General features: G+C 44.0%; 1 long non-coding RNA gene across 4 annotated transcripts in view; it reads right to left on the reverse strand.

Annotated features, from left to right (window-relative positions):
* The window catches only part of LOC132341489 (uncharacterized), a 48,256-nt gene extending 35,783 nt beyond the window's left edge, over positions 1-12,473 (reverse strand). For 2 of the 4 annotated variants that reach the window (XR_009490238.1, XR_009490239.1), the window contains exons 1-6: positions 12,421-12,473; positions 11,298-11,696; positions 10,084-10,243; positions 8,834-8,900; positions 8,593-8,636; positions 8,358-8,499 (exon numbers count right to left, since the gene is read on the reverse strand). This is a non-coding gene — a long non-coding RNA (uncharacterized LOC132341489). Of the gene's footprint in view, positions 1-2,168; positions 3,397-8,357; positions 8,500-8,592; positions 8,637-8,833; positions 8,901-10,083; positions 10,244-11,297; positions 11,697-12,420 lie in introns of those variants that run through there. The other 2 variants (XR_009490241.1, XR_009490240.1) reach the window with 2 other exon arrangements.
* Between the last annotated feature and the right edge of the window lie 882 nt (positions 12,474-13,355).

Consider the following 13,355-nt stretch of genomic DNA (forward strand, 5'->3'; position numbering starts at 1 on the left):
GCAGAGCACCAGCAGCTCGCATCTGTGGCCCACTGGGCCGGGCCTGGGCCGCAGCATTTCCAGCACCGGAGGGACTGATAAGAGACTGAGTGAGCTGAACTGCAACCTAGAGAGGGGACTTTCTGGGTTTGTCATCCCTTTCAGAGCAGCAAGGGGTTTTATTGTTTAATATTGTTTAAGTTTCATTGTTTAATAAACAGTTTTTTTCCACTTTTCTCCAAGGAGGTATTTTCTCCCGGACCAGTTGAGGAGAGACACCAATTGAATCTGCTTTCCTAGAGGAGCCCTTTGGGGGGGGTTCTCTCCCAAATTTGCCCTGAACCAGTAAAATGTCAAGATCAACATTGTCAGATTCCAATGGACATGGTCAACAAAATAGCAGCTCTGTCCCACCAATCAGCAAGAGGGAAACACAGGCTTTCCTAAGCGCTGTGGGTTTTTGGAGGATACCAATTCCAGATTACAAGCAGATTGTACACCCTTATCACGTCACCAGGAAGAAGAATGATTTTAAGTGGGGTCCTGAACAACAAGCTTTTGAACAAATTAAGCAGGAGATTGTTCATGCAGTAGCCCTTGGGCTAGTCAGGACAGGACAAGATGTGAAAATGTGCTCTATACTGCAAGCTGGGGAGAATGGTCCTTTCTGGAGCGTCTGTCTAAAAGTACCTGGGGAGACTTGAGGATGACCCCTGGGGTTCTGGCGGTGGGAATACAAAGGATTCGAGGCCTGTTACACCCTGTGGTGGTTTAACTCCAGCAGGAAATTGAACTCCAAATAAGCCACTCCCCTTCCCCTGCCCCTTCTGGTAAGGGAGGGACAAAAGCAGAGATTATGGATTGAAATAACAATTTACTGAAAGCAAAAAGGAATGGAATAAGAAACTTGTGGTAACAACAGCAATATTAATAACAAAAGTACAAAAAGAGAAGGTGTTTTACCCACAAAAAAGGTGTTCACCACTGGGAACAGAAAAAGTTGGTAGATGCTTACTGCAGGCCATGTCTACATGGCTTCCCCAGACAAAGATAAGATGGAGACCATTCCCACATGCCACCCCACTTGGCTGTCGGGAACAAAGGCAAGATGGTGAGGGCACTCCCATGGCTAACATTTTCCGCCCCCCAGCCCAAAAAAACAAAAAACAATAATGAACAAAACTCCCCCAAAGGTAGGTCATCTGAGTCAGGTTGTGCTGCCATTTTGCTGAGCTCAGTTCTGTGGTGATGTTCACAGAGGTCCCAGGACAAGAGAAGAGATGAGAATCTTGACTCCATGTTTCAGAAGGCTGATTTATTATTTTATGATATATATTATATTAAATAAAAAAAGATATATTAAAGCTATACTAAAAGAATAGAAGAAAGGATTTCATCAGAAGGCTTGCAAGGAAAGGGAATGGAATGATAATAAAATCTTGTGACTGACCAGTGAGTCTGAGACAGCTGAACTGTGATTGGCCATTAATTAAAAACAACCACATGAGACCAATCAAAGATGCACCTGTTGCATTCCACAGCAGCAGATAATCATTGTTCACATTTCATTTCTGAGGCGTCTCAGCTTCTCAGGAGAAAAGATCCTAACAAAAGGATTTTTCATAAAATATGTCTGTGACACAGTTCCACACTGGTGCCTGTGCTGCTGCCTCCACCACTCCACTGTGTTGGATGTCAGTCCCATGGGTCGCTGCCACTTTCCCACTGCTCTGCCATGCTCCCTTTAGCTTGGCTCAGCTGGATGGGGCTCAACTCCATTCCTGTCATCTGGGCTCCCCTTGGCTGGACTAGGGGCCACACCCCTGGTCCCCTCCCTGCTGGCAGCCTCCCCGCTTGTGCTGCTGTTCAACATATGTCAATTTGTGTTTTGCTGTTTTCCCTTCAGCACCATGTCCTGTAGCCATGCTCCATAAAAAACTGGAAAGGGAACTGGTGGGGCAGCAGAAGGACCAAGGTCCACAGGGGCTGATCCTGACAGTCCCTCCACTGGAGAGAGAGAGCAAGACAAAAATGGCACCCGCTTCTGTTGGGTGGGGTCATTTTCATCCCGAAACTATGCTCCCCAGCGATAATGTAAGTGGTATAGAATATCAATTTAGATGCACCCACACTGCACTAAGCTCCCTCCCCCCCCCCCCTTCCCCCCCCGCAACCAGGACACACCTCAACTGAAAAAGAAATATTGGCATCTTAGGAAAGGGGTTTGAGCTGCTTCAGAAGTAATTGGCACCAAAGCACAGCTCCTCCTTGTAGGAATGTGGCCCCTGTTGACGGAGTGAAAAAACTATCCTTTGTCCCCTCAAAAAGGAAAAAAGCCCAGAAGTTTCTCTCCTCGATTAGGTGAAAAAGCCACCTCATAGGCCTAGGGGACTTCACCTCAAACTTAAGGATAGCTAATTGGACAGAAGCCAAAAAGTCCTGCCTGGGCAATTTACTAGAAAAAGAAGTGAACAAAGAAACTAATCACTTTTGTGAGGTGTTTTACCAGGAGCAAGAACTTCCTGCACCTGGCTCGGTTTTTCTCTGTTTGTTATTTTGCCTTTTATTAAACCATTTTGTTTCCAACACTGTAATAGAAGCCATCCTGCTGGTTTTTATGCCTCCAAGGGTAGCTGAGCTTTCTTGGGTGTGTTATAGACCTCCAAGAGCTTATGAGACGTGGCTCGAGGAGGCTATTATAACACCTCCTGGCACCCTGACTGCCAGCTGGATGTTCAAAGGGAAAGTCCCCTCCACATAAATGCCACTGATGCTGCATGGAGTAAATGGGTCTTGCTGGTCACACAGCAAGGTCAAATAAGAAAGCCTACTAGCCCAGGGATCTTGAAAGTCATCATGAACTGGCCCAAAAGTGAAAGTTTCAGACTACTGCCATCATTAGAGGAGGAAAACGTGAAACGTGCTGAGGAAGCCCCACCATATAATGAGCTACTGGAGAGTGAAAGACCATATGCCCTCTTCACTGATGGTTCCTGCCGTATTGTAGGGATACATCGAAAATGGAAAGCTGCCGTATGAAGTCCTACATGGCAAGTTGCAGAAGCTCGAAGGACAAGGTGGATCAAGTAAGGTTGCAGAGCTGAAAGCCATCCAGTTGGCTTTAGATATGGCTGAACGAGAGAAATGGCCAGTACTCTACCTCTACACTGATTCATGGATGGTAACAAATGCTCTGGGGGGGAGGTAGACTGATGGAAAAAGATCAATTGGCAGCGCAGAGGGAAACCCATCTGGGCTACTCAATTATGGCAAGACACAGCTGCCTGGATAGAGAAGTTGGCTGTAAAAGTATGTCATGTAGACGCACACGTACCTGAGAGTTGGGCTACTGAAGAACATTGTAACAACAGACAGGTGGATCGAACTGCCAGGATTTGTGTCTCAGATGGATCTAGACTGGACACATAAGGGTGAATTATTTATGGCTCAGTGGGCCCATGATGCCTCAGGTCATCAGGAAAGAGATGCAACATACAGGTAGGCTTGTGTTCGAGGGGGAGACAACCATGGACACCATCTCCCAGGTTATCCCTAACTGTGAAATGTGCTGCAGTCAAGCAGGCCTAAGCGGGTAAAGCCCCTCTGGTATGGTGGACAATGGTCAAAATATATATAAATATGGGGAGGCCTGGCAGATTGATTACATCACACTCACAGAAACCCACCAAGGCAAGAGCTACGTGCTTATAGTGGTAGAAACAACCACTGGATGGCTGGAGATGCACCCTGTGCCTCACACCACTGTCCAGAACACCATTCTGGGCCTGGAAAGTCAAGTCCTGTGGTGACATCGAACCCCAGAAAAAATAAACTTGGACAACGGGACTTATTTCAAAAATAGCCTCATAGACACCTGGGCCAGAGAGCACAATATTGAATGGGTATATCATATTCCCTATCATGCACCAGCCTCAGGGAAAATTTAGCAATACAATGGACTGTTAAAAACCACATTGAAAACAATGGGTGGTGTGACCTTCAAACACTGGAATCTACATTTAGCAAAGTCCACCTGGTTAGTTAACATTAGAGGCCCTACCAATTGAGCTGGCCCTGCCCAATCAAAACTGCCATGTATGGTAGAGGGGGATAAAGTCCCCTTGGTGCATATGAGAAATGAGTTAGGGAAGACAGTTTGGATTAGTCCCACCTCAAGCAAAGACAAACCCATCCATGGGATTGTTTTTCTCAAGGACCTGGGTGCACTTGGTGGGTAATGCAGTGGGATGGGGAAACATGATGTGTAACACAAGGGGATTTGATTTTTGGCTGAGAACAGTCTGTAATGTTGAATTGCATAATATTGGTTGCTGAATGACACTGCCACTGTTTGTCATAACTACCATGGACAATGAACATGGACTGCTCCAGATACATCATCATGAGCTCCTGATGCAGCTTGCACACCAGCCCTCCTGCCCTGAAAGACATTAAGGACATATAGAAGCCACAGTCATGGCCTAAATGAACTCATCAGACATCTTAGAAGGATGGCCATTGATTATGGAAATACTACTTGTGCTTATATATATATACGCGCGCGCGCGTGTGTGTGTGTGTGTGTGTGTGTGTGTGTGTGTGTGTGTATAGTGGGGAAAAGGGACTCTCTCTTGCCTCTGAGAAGAAAAGGTGTTCCTTTCCAATCAAGGGAAAGCGTTGGGCAGAGAGTTTGTCTGCCATTGTTTTTCATTGTCCTGGACTTGGTGAGTATATTGCATGTAAATCACCCTCTCTTTGTACACTTTTGTTATTAGTATTGTTGCTGTTACTCTTAATTTTCCTATCTCATTGCTGTTTCCAGTAAATTGTTCTTATCTCAACCCATGATCTTTGCCTTTTTTGCTTCTAACTGGAGGGGGGGGGAAGCAAGTGCTGGTGTGGCTTGGGTGGGAGCACTAAATTGGGGAATACCATTCCTAAACCATGACAACCCAATACCCAAATTAGTAATTAATTCTTAAAACTTAAGTCAAATACTTCAAGTCAAGTCTGTTTTGCTCACAACAGCCAAAAGATGTCCTGTTGCGTTGTGATTTCAGGGTTTACCCCAGAACCTCGGGTCCCTCCCCTGATAATTCCCTCCCAGATGTGTCAGTCACCTCTCCTTTCTCCTGCCGAGCACTGTCTGTCAATCCTGAAATTCCAGAAGGGTGTCGAGTGATTGGCAGATTCAAAGGATGCCCTCTACCCCTGGGGGGGGGTATTGGGCCATCCAGGTGTCCTTTGTCCCTTAAGACCTTCTTCTATGTACCTGGTTGGTGGGATTCCTACCCCTTCCCTCCCCCTCTCCCCGGGGTTTAAAGAGCCAGCAACCACGTGGTTTGAGAGTTCTGTTAGAGCTGTTGCTGGATTCAGAGGCCTGTGGGCCCGAATAAAGTTCTGGATCAAAACCCTCCATCAGAGCCGACTCCTTTCCTTCACCATCGCCTTAAAGCTTCTCCGCCAAAGGTAAACCTGAGGAGCAGACCCTGTTAAGGGGAAGCTCCATCCCGCAGCCACCGGAGCTCCTGCATGCCTGGACTTGCCTCCAAGCACCCAGCTGCAGCATCCAGCAAGCCAAAAGTGTCTCTGGGGTGAAACCACCACAGTAGCTGCTATTTGGTTCAGCACCAAGGGCCAGACAAGCTCAGGCACGTCCCGTCCAGCTATATTGGTATTATTCCAATAATGTCCATAGAGGAAAATCACTGCTTCAGTTTCTATTTGGCAGAGTAGAAGGGCTGATGTTACTTCTAACCCTAAAGAAGGGACTTCTGGTATGCAGTTACAAAAAAAGGCAATAATACTCCAACCAGAAATAAATGGGCCCTGCCTCCAGCCAGTTGAAGGAAAGTGACAACTGGGTTTACTGGACTGTGTGGGTTCAGTGGCCTTGCACACTGGACTCAAAGCAGTATAAGGCTGTGGTTGACACCAGTGTACAGTGTACCCTAATGCCATTAGGTTACAAAGGAGCACAACCCATCTGTATTTCTGGAGTGATAGGGGAATCCAAACAACTGTCTGTGTTGGAGGCGAAGGTAAGCCTAACTGGGAATGAGTGGCAAAAGCATCCTATTGTGACTGGCCAGGAAGGTACATTCATCCTTGGCATAGACTATCCCGAGAGAGGGTACATCAAGGTGGACTTTTGGTATAACTGCCTTGAGTATGGAGAAGATTAAACAACTATCTGCCCTGCCTGGCCTCTTGGAAGAGCCCTCTGTTGTGGGCTTACTGTATGATGCCAGTGTTTTATGGTGCTGTATGTCACCAGTTCTGGGGCTGCCATATGTCGAAGATATTACAGCAAGAATCACACAAACCAACGAAGCATGAATCTCATGAGAAAGCAGGCAAGTACAGCAGTGATGCAACCAGAGCTGGTTTTGTTACACAACATTCCAACATAACACACAATCCTGCCTGTTTTGAGTGACCACCATAACAGCCAGACCCCAAAGTCATAGAGTAAATAAACTCAACAGACATTTTTATTGTCATTTTATGGACAGTTTACAGGGATGGCCCATAAGATTGAAGGAATTACGTCTGTGTGTATATCAAAGGGTGGGAAGAGTGGTGGTAGTTAATAATGAATGGGATAATGTGGGACCTGAGCATGATGTAAACAGTATGAAATAAGGGGTGGAGATGGTACTGGGACTGTCTAGGATGGAGTCAATTTTCTTCATAGCAGTTCATATGGTGCTATGTTTTGAATTTGTGATGAAAACAGTGTTGATAACACTGGGATGTTTTAGTTCTTGCGGAGCAAGGCTTTGTCCTAGATTGCAAGGCAATGTGTATTCTATTTGCCATCTGTTAGAGGCGTGGCATTTATCTTCTGTTAATTGGGCAGTTTTCTTTATCTCTTCCACAAACCAATCCTCCCTCTGGGGAGACATCTGCTGTTAATGGGCCATCAAATGTCACTGCATGACCGATAAAAATTACAGCATCCCATTGTGAGATACTCTGCCCAGAGGGAGGAGCCGAGCATTTCTAACTGGATCTAATCTGAGATTTTTGGGACACCAGCACAGCTTTTCCACTGGATTCCCAGAGGAGCAGCTGCCTCTTCTACTGGATCTTCAGAGGAAGACTACACCCTTCTACAAGATCACTGCTTCAACAGAACCACATCTGCCACTCCAGGAGGACTGCAGTCACCATTTCAATTGGACTGCTACCAACACCCTGACCCACAGGGTGTCAGGTCCTATTCTGACTCTGTCAGTGTTATTTTCTTTTACTGCATTTTTTTTTAATTTATTTTTTCTTCCCTAATAAAGAACTGTTATTCCTTATCCCATATCTTTGCCTGAGAGCCCCCCTAATTTCAAATTTATAACAATTTGGAAGGAGGGGGTTTACATTTCCCATTTTAGGGGAGGCTCCTGCCTTCCTTAGCACACACCTGTCTTTTCAAACCAAGACAGATTTACACAGTGTCAAGGCCTCCTCTTACACACTGCCCTGCCAGTGAATAGGCTGGGGGTGCACAAGAAGTTGGGAGGGGACACAGCTAGGACAGCTGACCCCAACTGACCAAAGGGATATTCTGTACCATATGACATCACTTAGCAATAAAAACAGGTAAGGGGGTGGGGTGTGTGTTTCCGATGCTGCTGTTACTCAGGGACTGGCTGTGCGTTGGTCAGATGGTAGCGAGAACTTTGGTTTTTTTGCATCACTTGTATATCTAGGTTTTGATTTTATTTATGTGTTAGGTTTTTTTTCTCTTCCTTTTTATATTGTTTTTATCATCTCAACCCACGAGTTTTTTCACTCTTACCCTTTTGATTCTCTTGTCAGGAGGAGCGATTGTGCAGCTGTGTGGTGCTTAGCTGCCTACCAGAGTTAAATCCCAAAAGCAGGACATTTCATATTAAGACATCAGACTTAAAAAGTAAAATACAATAAACATGTGAGTGGTGTAAATGCATGTCATCTACTTAAAACTGTTTTGTCAGCTCTCTGCTTCAAGTTGCCTCATTTTAAATCAGCCTAGACAACTATAGTTTCCCTTCTTCTCTCCAAAATTATAAACATGTGGACTATACACTTTTAGATGGGAATAAATACCGCTCAAGAAGTGAAAGGTTGGCAGTTCAAGTTTAAAGTGGGAGCTTTGTGGTCTTTAGAGAAAGGTCCAACAGTCTGTGACTATTCCCAACTTATCCACAGCCAAAGAAAGTCTCTCCATGAGGACCTTAAGTTACACCCAGAGCTTGCTTACATAACAGTAAGTCCCACCATTTTACCATGTTCCATGTATATTTATTGTACAAGCACAATTGGTATTAAAATATTTCATTTATATTACAATACTGAAATTACAGGCATACATTCAACCTTGCAGAAAGTAGACTTACCTACAATACTTTTTTCTGGAGTGGGAGGCACAATGTAACCAATATGCATGTACTTCATTGCTAATTTGCTGTGCAAGCCAAGGAAATCGCTGAATCTTCTTTTAGCACAGAATTAATTTTTGTGAAACATGGAAAGAGATGTCTAAAAAAAGAGTCATTTTAGTTATGACTTACTGATACATTTACTCAGCTGTGATATAAAGTTATTTGCAAATATATTTGTTGCACTAGTTACCTTTGTTGTTACTCTGTAAGCCATATAAGCATTCATGCCAGCCCCTGTAATAAAATTAAAATACTTGTAAGTTATTTTAATCCCTCCACACACTCTATTTTTCCAAAATACACATTAAATGGCTTTTTATTTGCATGCTAAAAACATCAAAAGATAACTGAATATGGAATTATACTAACATTTCAGAAGTCTCTAAGAGGTAAGACAGCCTAACATGATTTAATAGGTTCAAGTAACTTACCAATTTTCTCTGGGTCTGATGCATTGATTTCTATATCAAACAAATCTCCATTTGCTTCCTCTTCAATCTAGAAAAAATGTATGTCATTTTTAATAAGTAATGTGCATTAATGCAACATATTGGTACAAAGATAAGGATATATGTGAAGGAAGAGTCAGCGTGTCTCAATGACTAAAAGCTCTTCTAGATCTACCATCCAATTTAAAGTGAACATCATTTCACATCTTGGTTTTTAATTTCGAGTCTTCCAGAAAATATTTTAGTGTGGCAACTTCTTCAGACTTGTTTGCCTCAGAGCTTTAGTAAACATTTATCTCAGGGCAATGCTCATTTTATCTCCTCCAATCCCAGCAGGCACAGAAGTTCTAAAATGCTCTCACTTGCAATGTTTCTATAAGCTTCTAATCAAAAGACAGCTATATTCCTCATTATTAATGGTATCTGAGGTTGAAGAGTTGGGGATGAGGAAAGGAACATCTATGGAATTTTCAGACACTTCCCTGAGCTGTGTGATAACAGAATTTCCTAAACTTTTGTGCAATATACATAAGTTTATTATAACAGAAGTAAAGAAAGACCATGACAGAACAATATGTCAAGGCTGAGAAGGAAAAAAAATCTGAATGAAATGTCAATTTAGGGAATCTGGGAAAGCAGCCATCAAGTCCCAAGCCAGTCTTATTTGCCAAACCTCACTCATCAATGACGTTTTCTAGGAGCATATTGTAGAATGAATGGTATTTGCCAATGCACAGACTTTGAATGGAATGGCAAATGTAAATAGCAAATTAAGTGGTAAAACTATGAGCAGCCTTATCTGTTTGTTAGTATGCAGAATAATGCTAACAAGTTTCCTCAATTTCCTTAATAACAGCAGATTCAGAAATCTGAATTAAAACCTGTAACATGCTAGTATGAATTAATACACATCTTTAACACATAGCTCAACACCTGTTCCCTTCACACACTTTTGCAATACCTATCCTGTAGGAATAGAGCATGTTACTCCTCATACTACAGATCTCTCATCACCTAAGCAATGAACACACATGATTTGATGAGTCAAATGCATATTAAACACAAAATAAACAGAATAGTTGTTCTCTTGCATAGTTCCCTTTAACAAGGAATCTTCCAGTAGTTAGGAACTGCATTAAAAAACCAAAACCTGCAAATAGCAAACACATGCCACACACACGCAAAGATATTTCCATAGTCATCAAAATACAACTTAAAATTTTTCTCAGTACCTCTTCTCTGTACCTAAAATTACAGGGGCTGTTACACTTTTCAAATCCATTCTGAGAGCTACTAATGTAGAAGGTGTTACAGAAGTGATTCCAGGAGTAGGTTCTGGTGAAAGTACTGGATCCCTCACTGGACTGTCCAATGAAACTTCTTCTGTGGCTTCTAGATAAAGATTTTGAGTTCACAAAAAAGATATTTTTTCATAGACATAGACGTACACCACAAAAGATACCAAGCAGGAACATTAAAAAGTGATAATACATAAGTTTAATAAAATAATTTATAAACAACATCCATTTCTCACTCAGATAATTTAAATACGTCAGTAAAACTAGACGTGACATCCGAGCTTTTAGTGAACAATAGGTTTAAGTAAAATTAAGTAGACAATTTTCTTTTCTCTGCTGCCGCATAAAGTCTTTTGCAGTAGTAACAAACTACTAAATCATTGATTTCTATATATGATGAAAATAAATGACATTTTTTCCACCACAGACTGCTTTTTTTAGCGCCTATGTCAAATGTAGTTTTTGCACTCTGAACAACTGCTGATTAAGTCATATAGGCATATTGAGCATAAAAGTTATACATATACACCCCCTACCAAAAGCCCACAACTCATAAAATACAAATATTAGTAGATGAGGAATTCTGACCAGTAAAATGAACTACTTATTTTTACTTTCTTCAGATTGTAGATAGTTTATTTAAAGAGTATGTATATTGTAGCAGACACGGGGCTAGCTAAAGCCCCGTGGCGGATGGAGGCTTAAAAATAAGGAAATGCCAAGTCATAGGAACTAAACCAGAAGTCTTCACTTAGGTCCTCCAGGCTTGCTTATCTTTCTGTGACCCCGTAGGCTATTTTCCCGGACCCTTACAATTGGTCAGTTCCTAAGCACCCCTAACCCTATATAAGGGGCTACCTTGGCCCATTCTGTCAGAAGAGCTGTTGTCGGAACCCTTCACGGACCCCTCAATAAAACCACCGTGGAACAAGCCAGGGCTGCCTTCTCTCTCTCTCTTCGTCTGCCTTCTTACAAGCCACTACTGGCCAGAGTGCCTTAGCAAGCTAAGAGCTGAAACTATAAAAGAGCTGAAAATCACTAAGAGCTGATAATCACTAAGCTTGCTAAGGTGGCCTCGGCTATAGAGCAGTTCGGGTTCGGACATCCAGCCTCCCAGAGGCTGAGCTATTCGGCCCAAGACTGCTTACCTGGGGCACCCTGATCCTGCAGGGATTCAGCTATCCGGCTAGAAGCAGCTCCTGTGGCCTTTTTTCAACTGACGCACCAAACAGGTTAAAAAGCTTCACCAATGGAGCAGCATTTTTCTTCGAGAAACTGTAACTGCCATTCAGATAAGCGTATGCCCTGTGAAGCAGCTCCTATGTTTTAGTGAGACTTCTCACCAGGACAGCAGATGCGACCCTCACCCAGACATCTGAACGAAGAAAGTTCCGAGGAGCCGGCCGAAGCAGACGTCTCCCAGCAGCCCCTTAGACCCACAGCTGAAGAAGTATGCAAGTTTATACCAGCCTTTTAGCGTGCTAAAAATTTCTTTGGGTCCTCTCTGTTTTGGGGTTTTTTCTTTCTTTTTTTTCTCATTTTGGCTGCTGGGGGGAATAGATAATATGGGATCGAAAATTAGTACTCTAAAGCGTTCCCACACTGAGAGAGATTTATATTTACTAATCCTAGAAATCTTATCTTCTAATAACTTCTCTTTGTCAAATGGCAAACTTTCTAAGACTAACCTAAAAAAATTTATGAAATGGATACTTTCTCAGTTTCCTGATACTAACACAGAAACAATTACTAAAGATCCCTTTCGGGACATGATAGGAAGAACATTATATAACCTACAAACTAACCAGGATTTCTCTGTAACTCGGTATATGCGTTATTTCACTTGATAACGAAATCTGTCGAGAAACTTAACAAGATTAGCCCTCATTGCATAAGAGAGACAGAGGCTTCTTCACATGCTAATGAACCTGATAACGATTGGAATGCCTCTGCGTCCAGCCCACAAACCCCCGACCCGAATCCACCATCTGAGAGTATAGCCCAACCCCCTCCACTGGCACAGGTCCCGGGCCCGGGCCGCCCCCTACCCCCGCCGAGGCTCAGCCAGCTGCCTCTGCAGCTGCTCCCGCTTCCTCCCCCAACCTTATTGCTGCTTCCCCCACATCCGGTCCACCCCCCACCATGGTAGCCTCTGCTGTCCCTTCCGTAGAGCCTCTTCCTCCACCCGCCATGCCCCACCCCCCGCCCCTCATCCCGCCGCCCCCACCCCCGGCCCCGCTTCCCCCACCCCCCCTCCTGCTGCGGTTTTACCGATTCAAGCTCCAACTCAAGCCGCCGCTCCCGTGATCACGTGTATCCCTGCTCCCAATCCTTGCAATCTGCCCACGGCAGCAGGAGGTCCCCCGGGGTGCAGCCACGCCCCAGTCCCAGCAAGCCACGTTGTATCCGTGGGGCCCCATACCGATCTGGCTGCCCCCCTACCCCCGCCTCCCCCTTGTCCCCACCCTCATGGTACCCAACCCCCTACCCATTCTCAATATCACCCGAGGAATTTCAGGGACCCCCCCCACGGTGCTACCCCTCCCCCTCATTCATGTGTTTGCTGTGGCGCCACTCCAGTTCCAATGGTGCCTCCCTCTAGCCAATCTCTGCCACGTGCTTCCTCACAGCCTCCAAAGCTTTTGAATAAGCCTGCTTCTAAAAGCTGTAAAAAGCATAGGGCATGGACTGCACGATTTCACTCCTCATTGGAGGACAACAGCAGTGCCAGTGACTCTGATTCTGATTCGGTGGATATTGACCCTCGGGCTCTAAGTAAGATATAGGTGACTGAGGCAGGTGATTGGCAGATGACAGAAAAAATAAATGCTTTCCCTGTAGAGTATAGACAGGGGAGAAACGGAGGAGAATCGACTACAAAGATGTAGAAGCCAAACTCAAACAATGAACTTGTACAATTAAGAAACATAGCTAAAGAACATGACAGAGGCTCACATATTTTTAGAAATTTCTTAGAAGCTATGTTCTCAGCACGTTTTGCTTCCGCATGATATTAAAAACATATCGCATTGCCTGCTTTCGCCAGCTGAATGCATGTTATGGGAAAGGCATTGGAAAAAACAATTTAAAACATTATCAGACTTATTCAGCAGATGCTGATAGGACAAATTTTACAGTAGAGCAGCTGGCTGGGGAAGGGCAATTACAGAAACCGGCTGACCAGCTTGAAACGTTGAATAGAGACG

Source organism: Haemorhous mexicanus, chromosome W (genome assembly GCF_027477595.1).
Source record: "Haemorhous mexicanus isolate bHaeMex1 chromosome W, bHaeMex1.pri, whole genome shotgun sequence".
Classification (NCBI taxonomy): Eukaryota; Metazoa; Chordata; class Aves; order Passeriformes; family Fringillidae; genus Haemorhous; species Haemorhous mexicanus.